The sequence below is a fragment of the Gymnogyps californianus genome, chromosome 17 (genome assembly GCF_018139145.2).
Source record: "Gymnogyps californianus isolate 813 chromosome 17, ASM1813914v2, whole genome shotgun sequence".
NCBI classification, from domain to species: domain Eukaryota; kingdom Metazoa; phylum Chordata; class Aves; order Accipitriformes; family Cathartidae; genus Gymnogyps; species Gymnogyps californianus.
Window position 1 is genome coordinate 4,535,964 of NC_059487.1, and position 19,066 is coordinate 4,555,029.

Sequence of the window (19,066 nt, forward strand, 5' to 3'; positions counted from 1 at the left end):
AAGCAATAACCATCATTCCACAAACATCTGGAGACAGCAACGGCACTGAGAACAAGAATAAGGTTTTTGTTTGTTTATTTTACAGGAACACAAAAGTGAAAGATTGAAGAGAGCTATTACGCCACCCAGCCCACCTCTGACAAGGGCAGAGGTGATCCACTTGTTTAGTACCCATCCCCACCTTTCCCACTCCTGGACATCTAAATAACAGGCCTCCAGTTGGGATGCCACTTTATAGCCTGGTAGAGCACTTAAATAGTCAATTTAAGATTTTTTTTTTTTTTTTTTTTACCTTCATAGTTCATGCCCATCTCTCTCACTTCTACTACAGCTACCATCCCAAATCATTATTTCCCCTTTCAACTTTTTACTTACATCTTTACCCATTAGGAGTTAAAAATTTAGATCACATCCCTCACATTAACTCTTCATCTTTAGTACTCCTCTCCATCTTCCCACATTTGCTGACAGCCTTCTCGTAAGAGGATTACATTTAAACAAAGCCACCCTGCTAGCATCAAAAAGACTGTTTAATACCTTGCCATGATATCTCACTAGAATTCTATTACACACCAGTCAATAGAAACCATCACTTGCAACATGAAACTAACTATAGAAGGAGGATTTTAGATTATCTTGAGGAACGTGGTTTTGGCCATATCAGTGCCAGAAACATTGGCAGCCGAACTTGCCCTAAAGAGCAGTCTCCCAATGCACAACTACACAGGCTAAGGAACCATCTTACAAGCTCTCCTAATTGCTCTGCTAAAGGCACTCAGCAGGCACGCAACTCCTCTTCTTGCCCTAAGTTACTGCCCTATACTACTGTGGGATCTAGGTTATACAGATCAAAGCAGCTCTGAGATGTACCTTTCCTTGACGTTCAGCTTGGTTTAGAGTCGGCTCATCTAACATCCCAGAAATCTCCATGCATTCACACCAAAACAGAATTTGGTTTGCAGATCCAGCAGAACCTACCCTAGACCCAAGCAGCAGCTTGCACCCAGCACACGTGCTCTGCGGCAAGCCTGTGTCACAGATAGCTATGACAACCCCTTCCCCACACCTGCCACAGGCCTGCCTGGAAAAAAAACCCAAAATTTTAAGCCAATGTAAATACAGTCTTCAGCTCTTTCAAAAGGGTGACTCTTGACTTGGATGTTCTGTGTGACTTACCCAGATACCAGATCCTGAATGCAAGTTTTAGTCCAGGAGATACTACGACCAAGTGGAGTAATATTTATCTAAGGCATTAGGGCATATTCCTGGTGCACACCTGAGAAGGGTCACAACATCCTTACAGGCCAGGTTTCAGGCTATAGCCTTGCCAGCAGCTATTTTTGATCTACCAGCACCTTCAGTCCGTATCAAGACAAGAGAGTACTGGTGCAAGGAGTTTTGCTGAACAACAGCGAACTGCTGTACCCCATCCCACTCTGACTCATGCTTCCATACCACCCATAGTTATTTTGCTTCCTTCCACAGCTGGAAATACAGATGATCTAGTAGTGCTTGCACCAAAAAGCTCCACCACCAGTCACACTATATGCCTACTCTAGGAGAGCCATATTTGAACTACTTGTGCGTCACACAGCCCAAAAGCCATCCTACCTTTTTTTCTCAACAACCCCATGGACTGATGCACTAAACTCAATTTCACCAAGGTGCAGGATGCTAATGTCACACAGCAGCCCTACACACCAGTAGGAGGATCCAAAGCCTAGCTCTACAAGTCCTAAGCTAGCTCTGTTGTTCCTGTCTCACAGGACAACACCAAAGCAAACTCAGGCCTTTAAATTTAGAAAATGTTTTATTTTCTGGTCTAAATTTTTTTTTGCTTGAACACAGTGCTTTACAAATCCAACTACCCAGGTGGAAGGTTAATTTTAGATTCAGTGCACCTACAAGATTGTTCTTCCTCATTGCATTCCCAAGTCAATGGAGGGCAATCTGTGACGTATAAACATAGCAACAGTTTAGATTGAAAGTGTAGATTGTTGGCTTAAAATGTTAATCGCTCAGTTGCAACTGGGCAAAGAGTAGGTGGAATAATCAAGTTCACTCAGTTGCACTGTTAACGTAACAAAAAGCTTAAGATTATAAAGTTTTAAAAATTAACCCAACAAAAAGCAAACTGGTAGAAAGATCTAGTTAAGGACAACCATAAAGGAATGACTCTGCGGAAAGACCGACCATCCTAACGCAACCTTCTCCTCTTGTTTAAGAGCAGAGCCAGTTTTAATGGGGCTCAAGATTCATTCAGCTGACTCGCCTAACACCTTCAGTCTAACCTTGACTTAACGGTATTAATAACACAGTTATGAGAAATTAGACTGGCATGGACCTTATACAGTTCATTTTCATATTATTTCTTCTATAAATCCCCTCCATGCAGAGCACTGGTAGTCCTTAGCAAGATCTGCATGCCTGCATAGCGCTGACTCTGAGTGATGGTGGCTCACCAATCCTGGGCTAGAATACACAGTCTCACAGTAGTTTTTGATCTGATCCTAGATACTGTCAACACACGGCAAATATATTGCAAACACTCATGCAACTCTTGGCCCTCTTGAATATCAAAATAAATTAAACACTGTTGCTATGCATTTGTTCATTCCAGGCTTGAATCATTCCCATCAGAGAGCTTCTCAAAGGATCTCTAGCTGCCTAGACTACTCCACTGCTTGCTCAACACCCTTCCCTCATTGAAATACCTCTCCAGTAGATGAATAAATAAAGAGGTTCCTTCTCAAGCATTTCAAACAGAACAGGAGGTGACAAGTGTAAGCCAAGAAAATGGAATTCATTTAATACTGTTTCCAGAAAAACTAAGATGAGAAAAAAGCAACAAGAACAGAAGAATTAATTCATACAAGGCAGTCCTTCCACACAACAAGCACCTAGTTTATCAAGACATTTCCAAAGATCTGGAGCAAGCGTAAAGATATGCATGAAACAAAGAAACAGATGGAAGGAGTCCAATTTAACCTCAAGAGCAAGTTGGGAGCAGCACACCAAGTCACAGCATTATAGCAATTCAGACCACTAGCATGAAACACAAGCTCTTTTGAAAGAAAAAAAAAAAAGTGAGAAATTATTCTATCAACTGGTTGCAGTATTTTGACAGATAAAGACACTAAGTCAGAGAACAAAAATACATTAGCGTCACAACACACACACATCTTACCTGCTTTCAATTTACTTCAAGGTCAAAAACAATTGATGGGTACAAAAGCACAAGATTAAAAGAAACCAAAAAAAAAGTCTATGCAGGAAAAAGTCCCTCTTCACGTTGCTTCCAAGTTCCAACCCTAAGCAAGCAGTTTAAACCCAAATGAAGAACTGTGTAGTTAATTCTGAAGAGAAAGAATCACCTAAAGATCAGCCCACCACAATTCATAACGTGACAGGTTTTCTTCTTTAAAAATCATGTAGTAGGATAAAGGCATCCAGAAACAACAGACAGGAGTATTTGAAAAACTGGAGAAAATCCTGAAGCAGTCAGTCACATACCTATAGCTATATAAAAAAATATATATTTTGCTTACTGAAAGTGTTGGAAGTTTAAACCTCAGTCTTTCAAAGATATCAATGCTAATATAAGAATAGGTCCCCGTATGGAAGAAGTCAATCTACTTCTTATCAAAATCTTAGATGAAATATGCATAATCAGCTATTTCATTCAGACACACAGAATTACACAAAACTCTATTCCCAACACAGATAGCAAATTTATCCAGGAGATGCCTTGTGGACAAAAGCTCCACAACTTTTCTTCCAAAGGTCTAAACCAAAAGAAAGCTCTACTGCAAATCTTGAAAGCCTAGCTTTGTTACCCTTACAGTCCGTCAAATTTTGTACACAAAGTACAAACACCACAGACTACCAATTCCTCCCTTCTCCCCACAACAAGAAGCAAAAAAGCACTACTGAAGTTTACTCTTAGAAGAAAATGAAAAACACGTGGCTGGTTCAAATTCCTTGGACCAGACCGTAAAAGCAAAGACAGACTAATTATCAAATTACTGTGGCAGCGATGAACAGTAACTTACCCAATATACTCTTACCATGCTTTACTTTCCCTGGCTTAACTAAACCAAAGCAGCTAAAGAGCCAGAATTAAAGCAATCTTAGAAGCAGGCTGCCACTACTGACACACGTCTTTGCATACCTCTAACCATAGGGGATGTGCTCATATACCTAGTAGTTTCACTGAGAGCATCCCCTACGAGAAGTTACAGTGCCTTTAGCCCAGGCTATTTTATATAGCACTGCTGCCAACCACCACTTATGTTCGCATTAAGGCATTTTATCAAGGACTTCACAGCCATGGGATGGCACACTTGAAGGTCTGTCTCTATAGCACCAGCAAGAATAGCTAAGATGTCACTACTACAATTTGCTAATAAGATTACAGCTTGTTTTCAGTAACACAGCTATCAGTTCATCAAGATCTTCCATTATGCAAGCAGCTCGGGGAGCAGCGTCATTTAAGGTTGTTTTGAAGAAGCCTGTTCTGCAAGTGATAAAGAGGACGTGCCAGATAGCTCTGCATGCGTGGAGTAATTCGTACCAGCTCCAGCTTTCCCCGCTCCAACAACAACAAGGCACTCCCCAACTCCTGCCCTGGCATCCCTAGTGACACCAGGAAGACAAACCAGCCATCCTTTGCCCGGTGCTACGTGGAGCTAAAGACTTGAATCCTGACGCTTTTGTGTAACGCACGGCTTTAGCTTAGCACCTCTCTCGCTTTCTGTGCTGGACCCAGACTCCAGAGGTTACCTCCACCACAGCACTGGGAGTTTTAAATAAAGCATAGGTTATAACTTACCTGACAATAAGTGTTTCTATCAAAGTATTTAAGGGCAAAGAAACTCCATTTCAACGTCTGTGTCTCAGGCCTTCATCTGGAATAGATTTGTCTCTGCTCTGTCTAGTAAGGGTCTAAATAAGCAAGCTAAGGAATAGCAAAAGTGGCCTGTAATTACAGATCGGCCTGGAGGTGTCTCAGACCGAGACTCAGAGCAGAACAAACACCGGATTGATAAGCCCAGGCAGATACAGCCAAATTAAAAATATTCAAAGCCATATTTAGTTTAGTCTATTAGCTGGGTGTCTGTCCCGTCACGCCAGCGTTCGTTTTGGCCTCAGAAGACGTAAGCCACGCTCTCTGTACGTGTTTTTTTGTTTCACTGTAAGGTCACTGCAGACGAGCCCGTTGTTCACTTTCCCTGCGTTAGCACAGTAAGCCAAACAGGAAAGGGCTTTCATTGACACGGAAATCCGGCTGCGAGGAAGGGGTACCTGGCCAAAACAAAGCTTTAGCAGTACTGCGATCTTTAATGCAACTGTGAATTCATAAGCCTGATCTACCGGATGATTAGATGAGAATTGTTAATTAAAAGGTGGCATTCTCATCCCTATTTCCATCCTCAAACACTCCACTGAATCCACGTTCATGTAAACACACAAGCAGCTTTGTCCATCCAGCAGCCACAGAGATCCAGTCTGCCATTCAAGTTCCACCTATCAGCACGACACCAGGATGCCAAACCCCACAGACCAGTTAGCACGGGGCTGCAAAACCCACAGACCAGCGGCACCGGGTGCAGACAGGACCTCCTGCATACTTGTTCTTACTCACTACCCCCTCCTCAGTGCAGAAGCTGCCCTGGGCTCCCTCCGGCTGCCGCGAGGCTGAGCCTGTGCATGGCACTCCCATGAAGCGGCTGGCACGGACTGACTGCCCTTTAGTGACTTGGCTGTCACAGCCCCGTAGCACACACTGCCAGGGATTCTGCCGAGGCCAGAATGAGTCAATACCTCCCAGTTACTAAACGCATCCTCAAAACACGCTACTGTTACGTCAGACGAGACACCCTTACTTTATTTCCATCACTGCTGTGACTTCAGGCGAGATGTTAAACCTCTGTACACCTCAGCTGCCCAGCTTAGGGACAAAGGGGGCGAGGGACCACATGGCTTTCAGAGGAAAGACTGCTAGTGTGTTTGAATCCTTTATAAAAAGGCTGTGAATTTATTTTTTGTGTGATCGTTCATTAATGCAAAGGTCTTTTTATAAAAGCACAGATTCCCACACACTGAATATTTGTCCTACAAGTTCTTTAATGTTGAGCTTAGAGTATATCAGGATGATAGAACTCATTCTCATTTCTTCTTGTAGCCCATTCTACCAGCTGTACCTACATCACAGCAGAGAATAAGTAATTATAAGTTGTTGCTCAGATGTATGGGAACAGGCAAGAGACTTTGAAGAGATCACAAGAGTAACCTGCTGACCAGCACAAAGTAAGGAGGGGCTGAGAGATGTGCTGGGATCCAGCTATGCTTCACGCATGAGAGGGTTAGGGATGCCGGAAGATGGGAAGGACAGTCACAAGCTCCTTGCTTGGATTTCTCAGGTAAGAGTTACTACACATAAGACAAAGTGCTTGGCTATTACATTGCCATGAAAAGCCTCCCCTTGGTTGAGATTTATAAATAATTCTATAACTAATAACTGGATCGCCACCTGCAAGCCCAGGGCCACCGACCCCAGCCGCAAGCCACCTTGGGTACCACAAGCTTTACACCACCGAGAGGAGGAGCACGAGGGAGGGAGAGCTGGCTCAGCAATGGCTTTTTCTCAGCAGTGCTTTGGAGGCATGACACCACCACTGCCGGGTAAGCCGGTAGGCGTCTTAATGGGAAACAACAAGCATGCCACAGTTACTGCTGCAAAAATAAACAGTCATTAAAGTCAATTAATTAGAAGACCAGGATGGTTGGCGTATCATCACCTTATTGTACAGGCATATTTTAGGTCAATCCTAGCAGAGAGGCTTAGTTACACATATACATATGGAACGCGTTTCACCCGCTGGGGAGGCCTGAATGAACAGATGCGAATTGCCACTTGCTAGGAGTTAAGTGTTTTGGTCAAAGTTAGGGAGCAAATTTGGTGTTCCTGCTGTAGTACCTCTTCAGATCTGACCACAGAGGTGTTCTGGCACCAGTACAGACACTGGAACTCAACTAACTTGTTTGGCAAAAACCATAAGTTGTTACTGAATATTTTGATTTTTATCAAAGAAACCCTGCAGTACTCAAGATGCTAGTCTAGTCCTCTTACACATGGGTAATTTTAAAGTAATTTACCATGTTACTCCTGTGTCACTCCCCCTAAGATTACTATTAATTTTTTTTTTTTTTTAATCTCAAATTTTGCCTGGGATCTTTTAAAGATTTCCTTTCTTGCTTCTACATACAAGGTCAAAGCAGACCAGGAAAAATAAATCAGATGGAAACATGAAAACGTGAGCTATGGTTAGAAATAAAATCACTGTGAGTACATTCACACAAAACCAACAGGTTTTGATTACTGCAGCAGAGAGTTCTGAAACTTGGTGCAACTTCTAAGCTGATGCAAACACATGTTAGATGAAGTCTTAAGTCATTTAATGTCATTTAAGCACACAAACAGTACAGTGTTTGCCAAGCAAAGTAGTTCAGTTTTCAGTTGTATCCTTTAGTATGTGTGCTTTGCACAATATTTATAAATATGCAGTTCTTACCTTCATATGGTTCTACAAATCACTGAACAGCCCTCAAACCCCACAAGCTGCCAGGGCAGCGTTACTACTGAATCACAAGCAAACACGCAGTCTGCATTTTAGCCCCCCAGCCACGCACGCACCCCCCAGGTCCCACTTCCACAGCTTGCTGCACTCATCCCAATTATAGAGTTAATTAAAAAATACAACAACAACAACAAGTTTTTTTAGTAGGTTTCATTTCATGATCAAGGCAGTCAAAGCACAGTTTTGAAGAGCACATTACAGCCTGCTCACCTCTAGAAATTTACCTTCTTTCCACCTATCCCGCCCCAGGCATTGCCTTGCCTCTATGCCCTGCCTTCAGGAGGAAGGAGAGCAGTGATCGCCCCGTACCCCGCGACGGCGCTCCGTACCTGCCGAGGCTGCCAAGCCGGGCGCAGCTGGCTGGCCGGGCAGGCGCCAACACCAGCCGGGGCCTGGGGATCCCACTTCTGGCCACCCCGGAGCCACATGTGCCACGCTCATCCATGTCCGGATGGGGAGGAGAGCGGTGGTCAGTCCATCCGTGCCCCTCCACTGTTCAGTCAAGGAGCGGCTGCCGAGCCTCGTGGCTGATAACGAAGAGTCACTCCTCGTCACTCACGAGGTGCCGATCGGGTGGCCGTGAGCATCCTCTCCTCCCTCCCTGCATCCACCCGCCTGGGCGGACCGAGCAGAAGTGACAGTAAATCCACCTGCGCCTTCAAGGCAGCGCTGCCCGAGGCTGAGCCGCCCACGCCTGGGACGCGGGCTGAAGGACACAGCCCACAGTCAGCATCCAGCGCTCGGAGTAAGCAGAAAATAGCAAGGAGTTAGTTCCAAGCCTGGGCTGAAGCTAAGGCTTGCTAAACATTAACTCAAGCCTCAGCTACGTGAAAAAGTAACTCTCAAAAGCAGCACTGGGAAGGAGGAGTCAAACAGCGTATTTGCTCCTCAAAACTGTACTTCTCTGAAGTAAGAGAACATCAAGAAAAGCACAAAATATCTCCCTGGGGACTCGGGGCGGGGGGAGGGGGGGCAGCAAAAAACTCAAGCGCTTATTAAAAAAGCAAATTCAGCATTTCCTGCCATAGCTGAGCAGTGAGTAAATCCCAGCTGGATGTAAGACACTGGTGTTGAAAGAGCAGCGCAAACCCGTAACACCCACAGAGAATATTTTGCAAGATCCAGATCCTTCTTTAAAATTTCATCAACAAGCAACACACAAGCAAGCAAAGGGTTAAAGCAATCGGATTCCCTGGAGCCGTCATAACAGGTTTTGTTCTTTCCTTGTTATTCTCTCCACCAAACCTCCTTTCACAGTGTTTCTGTAACTTCCCTTTCCTCTAACATTTACTATTCATAATCCTGAAGTTAAAGGGACAAGTCATTTATTTACGTTTCCTTAACAAAGACACGCAAAGCTTCTCCAGCGCAGGTAATAACCCGGCTCTTCGTTTCCAATATTCCCAGTAAGACTGGATCTATGGCTCAGCCTGCTCTGCCTGCAACAGCTTAAAGGGCAGCAGCAGCTATTTTAAAGACAACCCCTCATAAAAGCATGCAAAGAGGCCCTCTCACTTTTGTTCCTTACCCATTAACACAGGTATTTTTCCAGCCACTGCTTTAGTCCAGCCGCTTTCACCCCACCTCGCGAACACGAGGTGCCGACCTGCTGCAGAAGGAACGCTGCCCGACTGCCCAAACTTCAGTCCCCCCGGGCAGGCGCAGGCAGGATATTTGCTCTGGGACGCTTACAACTCCCCATGCTAAGTATGCAAAAATATTCATGGGAATCTTTCCCCCCCACCCACCCCTTTTTCTCCTTACCCCCAATTCCTGCAAAATTTTATTCCTCCTCCCAAAATTTTAGCCGCTGTGAAGCAAACCAAGAGGACAGCCCTCCAGTGAGAAGGAACCACCCTGCTGAAGGTGGGTCTTTCTCCAGGTAACCGAACACGCCTGTGGGAAAGCTCTTGGGTACAGCTGGAGTTAGAGCTGGCTTCCCCTGGCTCACTCCTGTTCCCAGTAAACCCACAGGCCTTGCATATACATTGCGTGTTATATTTCTTATTTAGCTTGTTCACTACAAGTGGTCCTAATGAATTTGATCCCTTACGATTCTCAAAACTCAGGTAATCCATATAGCTCCTCCTCCATTAGCTGCAAACCAAGACAACCCACAGAACGTACCAGCTTGTGAAATTCACAGTGATAACCAAAGCCCATCCATGAGCTTTTACGACAGCACTGAATTATACGTAGGCAGCATATTATCATAGAATGATAAGGGACCTTAAAGATCATCTCCTTCCAACCCCCTCTGCCATGGGCAGGGACACCTTCCACTAGACCAGGTTGCTCAAAGCCCCATCCAACCTGGCCTTGAACACTTCCAGGGATGGGGCAGCCACAACTTCTCTGGGCAACCTGTTCCAGTGCCTCACCGCCCTCATAGTGAAGAATTTCTTCCTAATATCTAATTATCAAAATTCATCCAATAACGAAGAACTTAGCAACATGCAAAAAGCAAATCAAAACAATTCTGATGCTTTTATTCAGGTACACAGACAACGGCTGCTGCAAAGCTACATCGGACAGAAGCGTACACCATCATATGTGACCACACAAACTGCCCAGGGTTTGAGACATGAGAAGGGAGAGCAAGGAGGGACGACAACAAAAACATCTATGAGAGGATATGTGCCTGCTCTAAGCGTCACTGTTTTTACAAACTCAGGAAAGCGTTATTTCTCCCCAGGGAGCACCCAGCCTTTCCAAAAGGCCTTCCACCAAGCGCACCTTGGCCTGAAACAAGTGGTTGGGTTTCAGGCCATTGCTTCTCCTATACGCAAAAGCACATCTAAGCTGCCAGTACTGCAAGTAGATGGGCACAACAGCCCACAACTACATTTCTTTTATCCCTCAGCTATGTTCCTTCTCATTACATTTCTTTTAATAACTTCAGCCAGCTGCTTGTCCTTTTTGACCAGCAGATTTTCAGACAGACAGACTGCCAGTCACTCGTACGAGCGAGCTTCATCGTCGCAGGTTTCTAACGCAGCAGTAATAATTCAGGCGGGTTTGTTGCAAAAATGAGGAGAATTTAAAGTATCCAGAATGAAAACAGAATTCTTTAATAGTACATTCAGCTTTGATTACTCATATAAAGCAGTACACAAGCATTACGGAAAGTTTAAGATCTCTGTGGATAATAACAGCTGCACTACCACCTACGGCCTTTCATGTATTCACTCCTGTCTGGACTTTGGTTATTCATGGTATTTGAGAGGAATAATCAGCAAGTTTATTTCCTAGCTTGTGAAAAAAGAGGTGGAGGAATAGGACATGAGGCCAGCTGAGTCTGCATTTTTGGACGGAGTGAATCAGGATAAATATTCCAACTCTAGTTTCGAGCTCTCCAGCACGTTTCATGCTCCAGGACAGTCTTCCTGGCATCATCAGAGATGATCCAAGCTCACTAGGACGAGATCATCTGGATCACAGGAGCTGAATCTTACTCAAATATGGAGACAAGGAGACATACCAATGCTCTCAGCAGCCAATTAGTTCAAATGAATCACTGGTCCAGACCCAGCGCTGTTATCGTCACAGCTTTAGTGCATGAGTTATTTCTGAAGGTATCTACACGTCCTGCCAAACTGACATGACTTGGCTCACTCAGTAAACCTGATTTTTTTCAGGACCAAAAAGGAGAGGGGAAAACATCCAACATGCTTTTGGATAATCGGGAATTTCAGCTGGGCAAAGCACATGCAGGCCGGAGACCTGACGATGACAGGAATCCTCTGCCAGACCGCAGGGACCCCACCAGCCTGGGAGACCTGCCTCTGAACGCTGCCTGACAGAGCTCAGCATCAGTGCCTTCAGGGCGGCTTGAACACAACGTTCATGAGCTGCATCACAGATCTTATGGCAGCATTACATTTTTCAAGCAACCCCAAAGTAATTTGTTACCATGAAAATCAAATGCAAGTGAAAGACACTGCAATGTGCAGTAGAGTGGAAAAACCTGAACGTAGCTGAAATCCCTAACACACAATTCTTTTTTCTCCAGCAGGTTTATTTTTACAGAGTACATAATATTAGGAAAGCCTGAAAATAATTTATCTCCTCTCCGCTCCGTCACATATCAAGAAAATCCTCAAGTAGTGCTACCTATTCATCACGTGGACCCATTAAGATTAAGAGATTATTACAGTTTCTGGAGTCACCAAGGCGGTGAGATTATCCAAGTCCCAGCTTGTTCCCAGTCTGCCAGGGAGGCAGCACCCAGGCTGTGCCCTGGGGCGAAGCGCTAAATTGCAATCACATCTGGGTAACAGGCACCGGCTCCCAGCAGCCAGCCCCGCAACGCTGGCTCTGCTCTGCCCTGAGCTGGGAAACCAAACAAGTATCTCTCAGCTCAACAGCTGTCAAGAAACAGCCACAGCAACACTCAGACCCTACAAAGCGCTTCCGCTCGTGACTTTACTTCACGAGACGAGATCTAATTTGTCATCCTACTGGGAGAGATACAGGCATGCCCATGGGTGCTGGGGTATCAACCCAGTGCAAGTGGAGAGGTAAAGCATCACCTTCCCCGACTGCCCAGCATCGCCCCCCTGACCCTCCTGCTCTACCCACGCTTAGGGTGGCTCAGACCTGACGATGAACAGTCAGACTCTCCTTACTGTAAAACCCAACCTGCCTGCAGCCACAAGCTGTATGTCAGAGCATATAATCTGCTTTACTGCACCCAAGAGTTGCGACAGAGGATTAGGACTTCAGGTGGTAGACAAACAGCAAGAACAGATGCTTCCTAAGCTGAGACTGTTTGCATGCAGATGGCTATTAATCTCACATTTAAGAAAAAAGAAAAAAACATTGGGGAAAGGAGGAACCCCTGGTATCTGGTGGGATGCTATGCTGTAGTGGAGCAGGACTAGCCGGCTGGCAGTCAAAGCCAGAGCCACTTCATCATGTTACCATCAGAAGCAGCAGCTCTGAGCAGAGATCTCCACCAGACACGGGCCAGTGGTTGCATACATGACTGCCTCCAGCTGCCCACCCTGTTTGACAACGTCATGGCTTGGGGGAGTGAAGGAGGAGGAAAAAAAAAAAATCATACGCTCTTTAGACACAGATGTATATTTAGATAAGCAAACTGCAAAGCTGCTTAAACCTAATTACTACTGTAAATGTAATTTAAACCACCCAAAACATTTCCACTGCTCAAGGAAGAGCTGTAACAATGGGAGGAAGCGCTAAGACACAGTAGCTATTCTTAATGCACAAAACCACTTATTCTGATGAATAACCAAGACTTACTAATTTCAATTGAATATGTTTCTGCCTCCTGGGCATTTTCAGACTGTACAAAATTAGAAGTCTTAGCGGGTTTCTGAGGATGACCTTGTTTACCTCCCTATTCAAACACATGCTTGACATCTACCAGGTGCTGTGCCTTGCAAAAACCGTATCTTTCTTGCTGGACACTCAAGGGAGAAAGAAGCAACAGGCACCAGATTAATAATCACCAAGCTGCTTGTTCACTTCCTTCAAACACAGGGACCTATCATCACTGCAACCAGCTGACAAAGTGCTACACATCATTTCTAAGGTGTGATAGAAGAGAGGCAGATGGGACAAAGGATCAGCAGTCGGTTCCCTCTCTGGCTGCAATGAGTAACCACCATCTCATGCCAGCCCAGTTGTGTCAGTCGAGCTCACACGGGACTGGAGCCCACACTGCAGAGCTTGCCCCCAGCACCACCTTCACGGAACGCTTTGCACCTCCTTAATTTTCAAAGGAAAAAGAATATGCAAGAGCTCCAATTCCCAAGCTCGCATCCCAGCCCATTTCACAAACCTCATTTTGATTTTTGCAAGTTGGATTTTCTGTTCCCTTCTGGGAAATGGATGGCGCAACAGAGCTACAAATAGGAAGAGTGTCAGAAACAGACTATCTTATTCTGCTGCCCCAGTTCTCAGCCCAAAGAAGTGATAGATTAGGTTGTCATCTTGTTTATTTCCTGCACCATAATCACAAGCAGCGGGATGGGCTCCATGGGCTGAACTCACCATGAGTCAGTGTGTTTTCGGGCATCCCATAGGAGTTACTGCCCAAAGAATGCCAAACATCCACTCCTGAAAGAAAAGAAGTCATGCACATGGCATGGCCCCACAATCAGTGCAGAGCAAATGGTTCAGAGCTACCAAGGGTATGAGACAGCCAAAAAATACCTACTGATAGCTTGACTCAGATAAGCTAGAGTTTTAGCAAGGATGGTAAGACAAGGGGAGGAGAAAAGTCAGAGTGACCTGATCATAGCTACACAACTAAGCTAGTTATTAAGATTAAAAGTGAAACACCTAAAGACCAGAGTGTGGACTAAGTACAAATGCAGTTTTCAAAGCAATGTCACACTTAGGGTTTTTTTGATAGATTTTAGTATCTTATAGTTTTAAAAATGTCCCCAGAAGTTTTTATATTGGGTCAGACTAGCTGAAACTACTTCAGAGATTAGGCTGGAACCCCCTCTGTGTTACTGAAGCTTCTCTTGTTGAATGATTACAATAAAAACTAAATCCTCTTACCTAAATACTCCAAATTCATGATCCAGAGAAAAATACTTGCCAAAGAGGTCCCCACACATTGTTCCTACACACATGGATATAGGGCATTTACTTGGGAACAAAATGCCACTGTGCTCATTTGTGGGTAGGACATCCATCAGCCTCTGAGCAGGGGAACAGAGTGATACCCCCTTCTCCAAGGGAGTAGCATTTTTACAGATCCTGATTGCTCAATCAATTATTTCCAAAATAAAAAGAAAATTGAATACAGCCTAGTAGCAGAAGTTCTTGTTTAGCAGTCAGGCAATAGTAAGTGCTAATTATTCCACTCATAAGCAACAGTTGTGTTTGCACTCAAAAGTGCCATCACTTATCCTAACAGGCTTCTGCTCTACTTTATCATCTCTTTAGCAGTAACAGGTCCATCAGGAGGAATCCAAACTTCTCTGTGTGTGCACAGATTACAAGTGGCCCATAATTTATATTTATGGGCATTCTCCTCATTTGCCCTCTAGAAGAGAGCTGGGACAGAAACAGAACTGGGCTGCTGCTTTAAAGGCTCAGAAGTTTAAAAAAAAAAAAAAAAGTCAGCTGTCACTATTTCTGCTACGCTGGCACTCTGCTCTGAAGTCACCACGCAGAGCTTGTTTGTACTAGTTTCATCTATAAACGATGCAACAGCTGGAACAAAACTGCTTGAGATGCTGAACCTGATTGCACAATACTGCTCACAGCTCTTACAGAGCTATTAGTAGTCAAGAGTTTGTTAACTCATTAGGAGAGGTCTTGTTTTTCCAAAATATTCATGACAAAGTTTAATCACATGAGTCTTCATGAAAACCAGGATCGGAAGATTGGAGGCATGATGTAGGACTTAGGGGCCAATGAGGGGATGGAAGAGCTTGCTGCAGATATTTCCAAACAACTTTGTAGTGCAGGATTTAAAGGAAGAACACAGGGCAGGTGAGGTTAGCGGTGCAAGATCATCTCAAAGGTCGGTCAGAGACTAGAGTAGTGCCTATAAATCCCCACATGCTCTTTGTTCTTGTATAAAAACCCACTGCTCTAACTGCAGGGCCAAAGAGGAGATCGGACATATGAAGTCTCAGGTATCAATATCAAGTGATGCTGCAAGACAGATTTTTATACTTCAGTTTACACCCGGTGTGCAAGTTCAGAGTAACACAGTGCTATTGCAAAGGCAAAAAGACGACAGCACATAGATCATCCACTGAATAAGCACAGTGAATCCCACAAGCTAAACAAGCAGAATTTCAATTCAGACTCACAAGTGAGTTGAAAAACTACAAAGATTTCATAAAATTAAATCTAAAGATATATACACAAGCAGATGAACTACAGCAACTATGTTTTACCTCACAGCTCTAGTAAGTTTGATGAACTGTTATAGCCAAACTGACATTCAGGACTATGTGTTTTAACCAAGCTGGTCTAAGCAACCAAACTTCTGTACAATGGACATTTTCTGACACAGGCATCACTTGACTGTGGCTGCTGACTTGACTCCTGCTCAGTTTTTGGCCCACACACAGTTCACGCTGACACAGCTCAGCCTGATCTATGCTGGGAGCAGCACCGCTGGGCTAAAGCAAGAGCTACACGTATGCCAGATACAAAGGAGAGGAGGAGATAAGACCTGCTGTCCTTGCAGCTGTGCAAAAGCAACTGTTGGGCACTTTCTGATAAGACTGAAACTCTTCAGAATTAACTGGAACAACCCACAGGAATGGTAGAAACCAAACATCCATGACGGAAGGTGTAAGTACATCACCTTACCCAAAAAGCTTTCAAGCTGGCCCATCAGCATCCACACTGCTGAGGCTCCCAGGCTTCCCACTGTGATACTGGGACACCTGCACCGTGATGGAGGAGGAAGGATGAGCATTCTCACCATCAGCTGGGCAAGTGGCTTCCTCATAAGCACATGAGTTAGTGAATTTGTGAATTAATGAAGTAATGAATTAGGGAATTAACAAGTTACACCAGCCCATTGAAAGGGGACTGAGCCCTTGTTTGATTTTTACCTAATAAGCTCATGTAATAAAGTTGGATTCACATGGTACGTCCTCCCATAACTTTGAGAGGTCCAAATGAACCATGACACTTGACTCAGTACTATTGTCAGAAAAAGTACTCGTACGGGGTTAAATGATATTCATAGATCCCCAGCTAGCAACCAAGCGGCAGCTTCTTGACCTTTACAAAGACTAGTTTTTCTTTCCCATCTGCTTTGTTGACACTGACAATGAGAGAATGCTAATCCATTACAAAATTGCACAGACCTCACTAGCAGAGTTCACAGGAAAGCTTTAAAGAAGCAATTCCTTGGTCCTACTTATAGATTTGCCCCCTGGTTAGATTTTCTTCCAGCTAACACATCGTTGCAGCTAGAATAAGGTTCACAAAAAGCCATTCTCCAAAAAGCTTTTTCCACAATGCGTGCTGGTATTTAATAAAGCCTTGAATTCTCCCAACTGACCTGGCAGCTCTGTGCTTGCTCCAAACTCTTCCCGGCCTGCAAACATCCGGCAGCTTCACGCCTGCTTTACGCTGGCCAGGAGAGCGTAGGAAGCGCGAAGTGAACGAACTCCGAAACCCTTGGATTAGCAGTATCATTAGAAGGACTGCTCCCAGGAGCTTTCCTTCCTCTCCTGTTAGTCAAAGGAAATACTGCATCTAAATACAGCTGTTACCTTTATCTACTTTTACCCTTCTTATGCACAAGCTGGAGTGAGTCCAGGATTCTGGACTATTTGACCAAAACAACGGTATCTCAGATCAGCTGCAGGGATGTATATATTGCAGCTTCATGTCTACCTTCCGCTATGAGGCATGCAAGGATTTCCTTCCACTGTGTTAGCCCTGCTGTTTTCAAACATTAACATTGTCCGAGCTTTACCTTGACCGAGAAAAACAACTTTCATCAGCAAAGCTGTATTTATTAGTTGCCTAAAGAGGATATCCTTCCAGTTCCATTATATATTGGCCATCTGCTACGGACCTTGCAAGAGTTACAGGCTCCTGTTCACTCAAGAGCTTACACGCATCCTCAAGGCAAGAAATACCGCTTGCATTTCCAGTGTTGGTCCCTTGGTTAGGGTTGTCAGGAGTATGATCAAGCAGCAGAAATGGGGGTTCAAGCACTGGCAGCATGCTCAGTTGCGTACAGAGACACTGAGAAATCCGAGCTCCCAGGACTCTGGCATAACTGTTAATTTGGCAGCAGCGGTGAAAATGTTTTGAGAGCAGTTGAATGGCAACGACCATCAGCAAGACACCTCATGCACAAGCTTCAGAGCCATCACGCAAAAGTCATCTTCCCAAACCAGCAGCGCTACAGAACAGCCCTTCAAATGCCCCAGCACCTCAACAGGCAGACTTCCTTTCCTCGTGTGTATGCTCTCCACATCCACCACAGGCTAAGTCCAGTGAAGGTTCACCAAGAACTGAAGATTAATGAAAAATACATCTGTTATGCCACCTCCTCCAGGAAACAGGCACTCAACCGACCTCAACTAATTCAGAAATGAGACCCTTCAGAGAGAAGATTGCAGAGGCAAGGGAGTGAACAGTACTCTGCGTTTTTGCCATTCTACTGTTTCTTAGTTACAATGATGTCTCTCCTGTACTTCATTAGGTGTCCCAGGCAGGGATAACTGAGAAGTATAAAACAATAACTCTTGGTCAGGAGCCTGCTGTCACTGCTTCACCAATGTACTGCCTGCCTGCTATGCTTCCGCTGAACCATCAGCGTATAATGGTCGAGCAGGCTCTTGCCACTGCCCTCACCACCTCCTTGGCAGTCCTTTCCCAATATACGCATAACAGTAACATGTGTCGGTACCAACCTCCACTGCCAACAAAGTCCTAGAAGGAACCTTCTATAAAAGGGCAAAACAGGACAAAGGGATAAGTACACTAGTGCCGCGAAAGCACCAAACAGGAGTTCATGCACTAGAAGTGTGCTTGGGTCTCAGCCAAGCTGTTTACTGAGATGCTGGGATCTCAACTATGTTGCATTCAGTGTCATTTCCTACGCTCAGGCTCCACCATATGATGGGAGCGTGTATGTTCACGTGGGCATCTCACAGACCATAAGCCACAGTAGTCAATTCAAGTAGCCAGGGCATTGCAAGTTATCATAGATGGACAAAATTTCGTATTATGTAAAAACTAAACAACTCTCAGACAATTAGTGAATTAATAATAGGCTTGCCAGACATTATGCAAGAAGATTTGAGGGTCCTGAAACTTCTCCCTCTAAAAATTTAAAAGGACATGAAAGAAAGACCAGAATATTGTTTATTTTAAAAGGTCCCCCAGTGGGGGCCGCCCTATTATTTTTCCTGTTTGACAACAGCAAAGTTCCCTTCATACATAGCTAGCACAGAGGATTTAGTGAGAAAGATCCTCATTTTTACAAGAGATCCAAATTTTGCAGACAGCTCAACAGTCCAGGCACTAGCAGCCCAGGGGCTGATGGAATAAGCTATACAGATGGAAACAATTATTTAGGAGGGGAAGGACTCCTGCATGCATGGAGCAACATCTCACTAAAACTGAAGCCTCCCACCGACACATTCCAGACTCTTGGAGTAATCTGCTTCGGGGAATATGCTTTAAGCTACATCAGCTTTTCTATTTCTTTCTCCAAACTTCTTTGCAATCACAAAACATACTCCCCTGCAAATGACCTAATGGTCTTACCAAACAGCAACAAATACCAGAAAGTATTATACACATCTGAATCTAAAACCTATTTAGAGACCTAACTTTTCAAGCAACAAGTTCTGATTTCAGACAAGCTTTTCACTACACAACACACCTGGAAGGACTTACCCATACGATTAACAATGCTGCAGTGAATGACTTCTACCTAAAGTCCATGGCAT

The 19,066-nt window shown here is 44.5% G+C and overlaps 1 protein-coding gene across 1 annotated transcript in view; it reads right to left on the bottom strand.

Moving 5' to 3' along the window:
* ARHGAP40 (Rho GTPase activating protein 40) overlaps nt 1–14,230 on the bottom strand; it is a 35,819-nt gene extending 21,589 nt beyond the window's left edge. The window contains exon 1 of the mRNA XM_050907553.1: nt 14,175–14,230. The gene's annotated coding sequence lies outside the window, so the exon portion shown is untranslated. The remainder of the gene's footprint in view (nt 1–14,174) is intronic.
* Nucleotides 14,231–19,066: the final 4,836 nt, after the last annotated feature.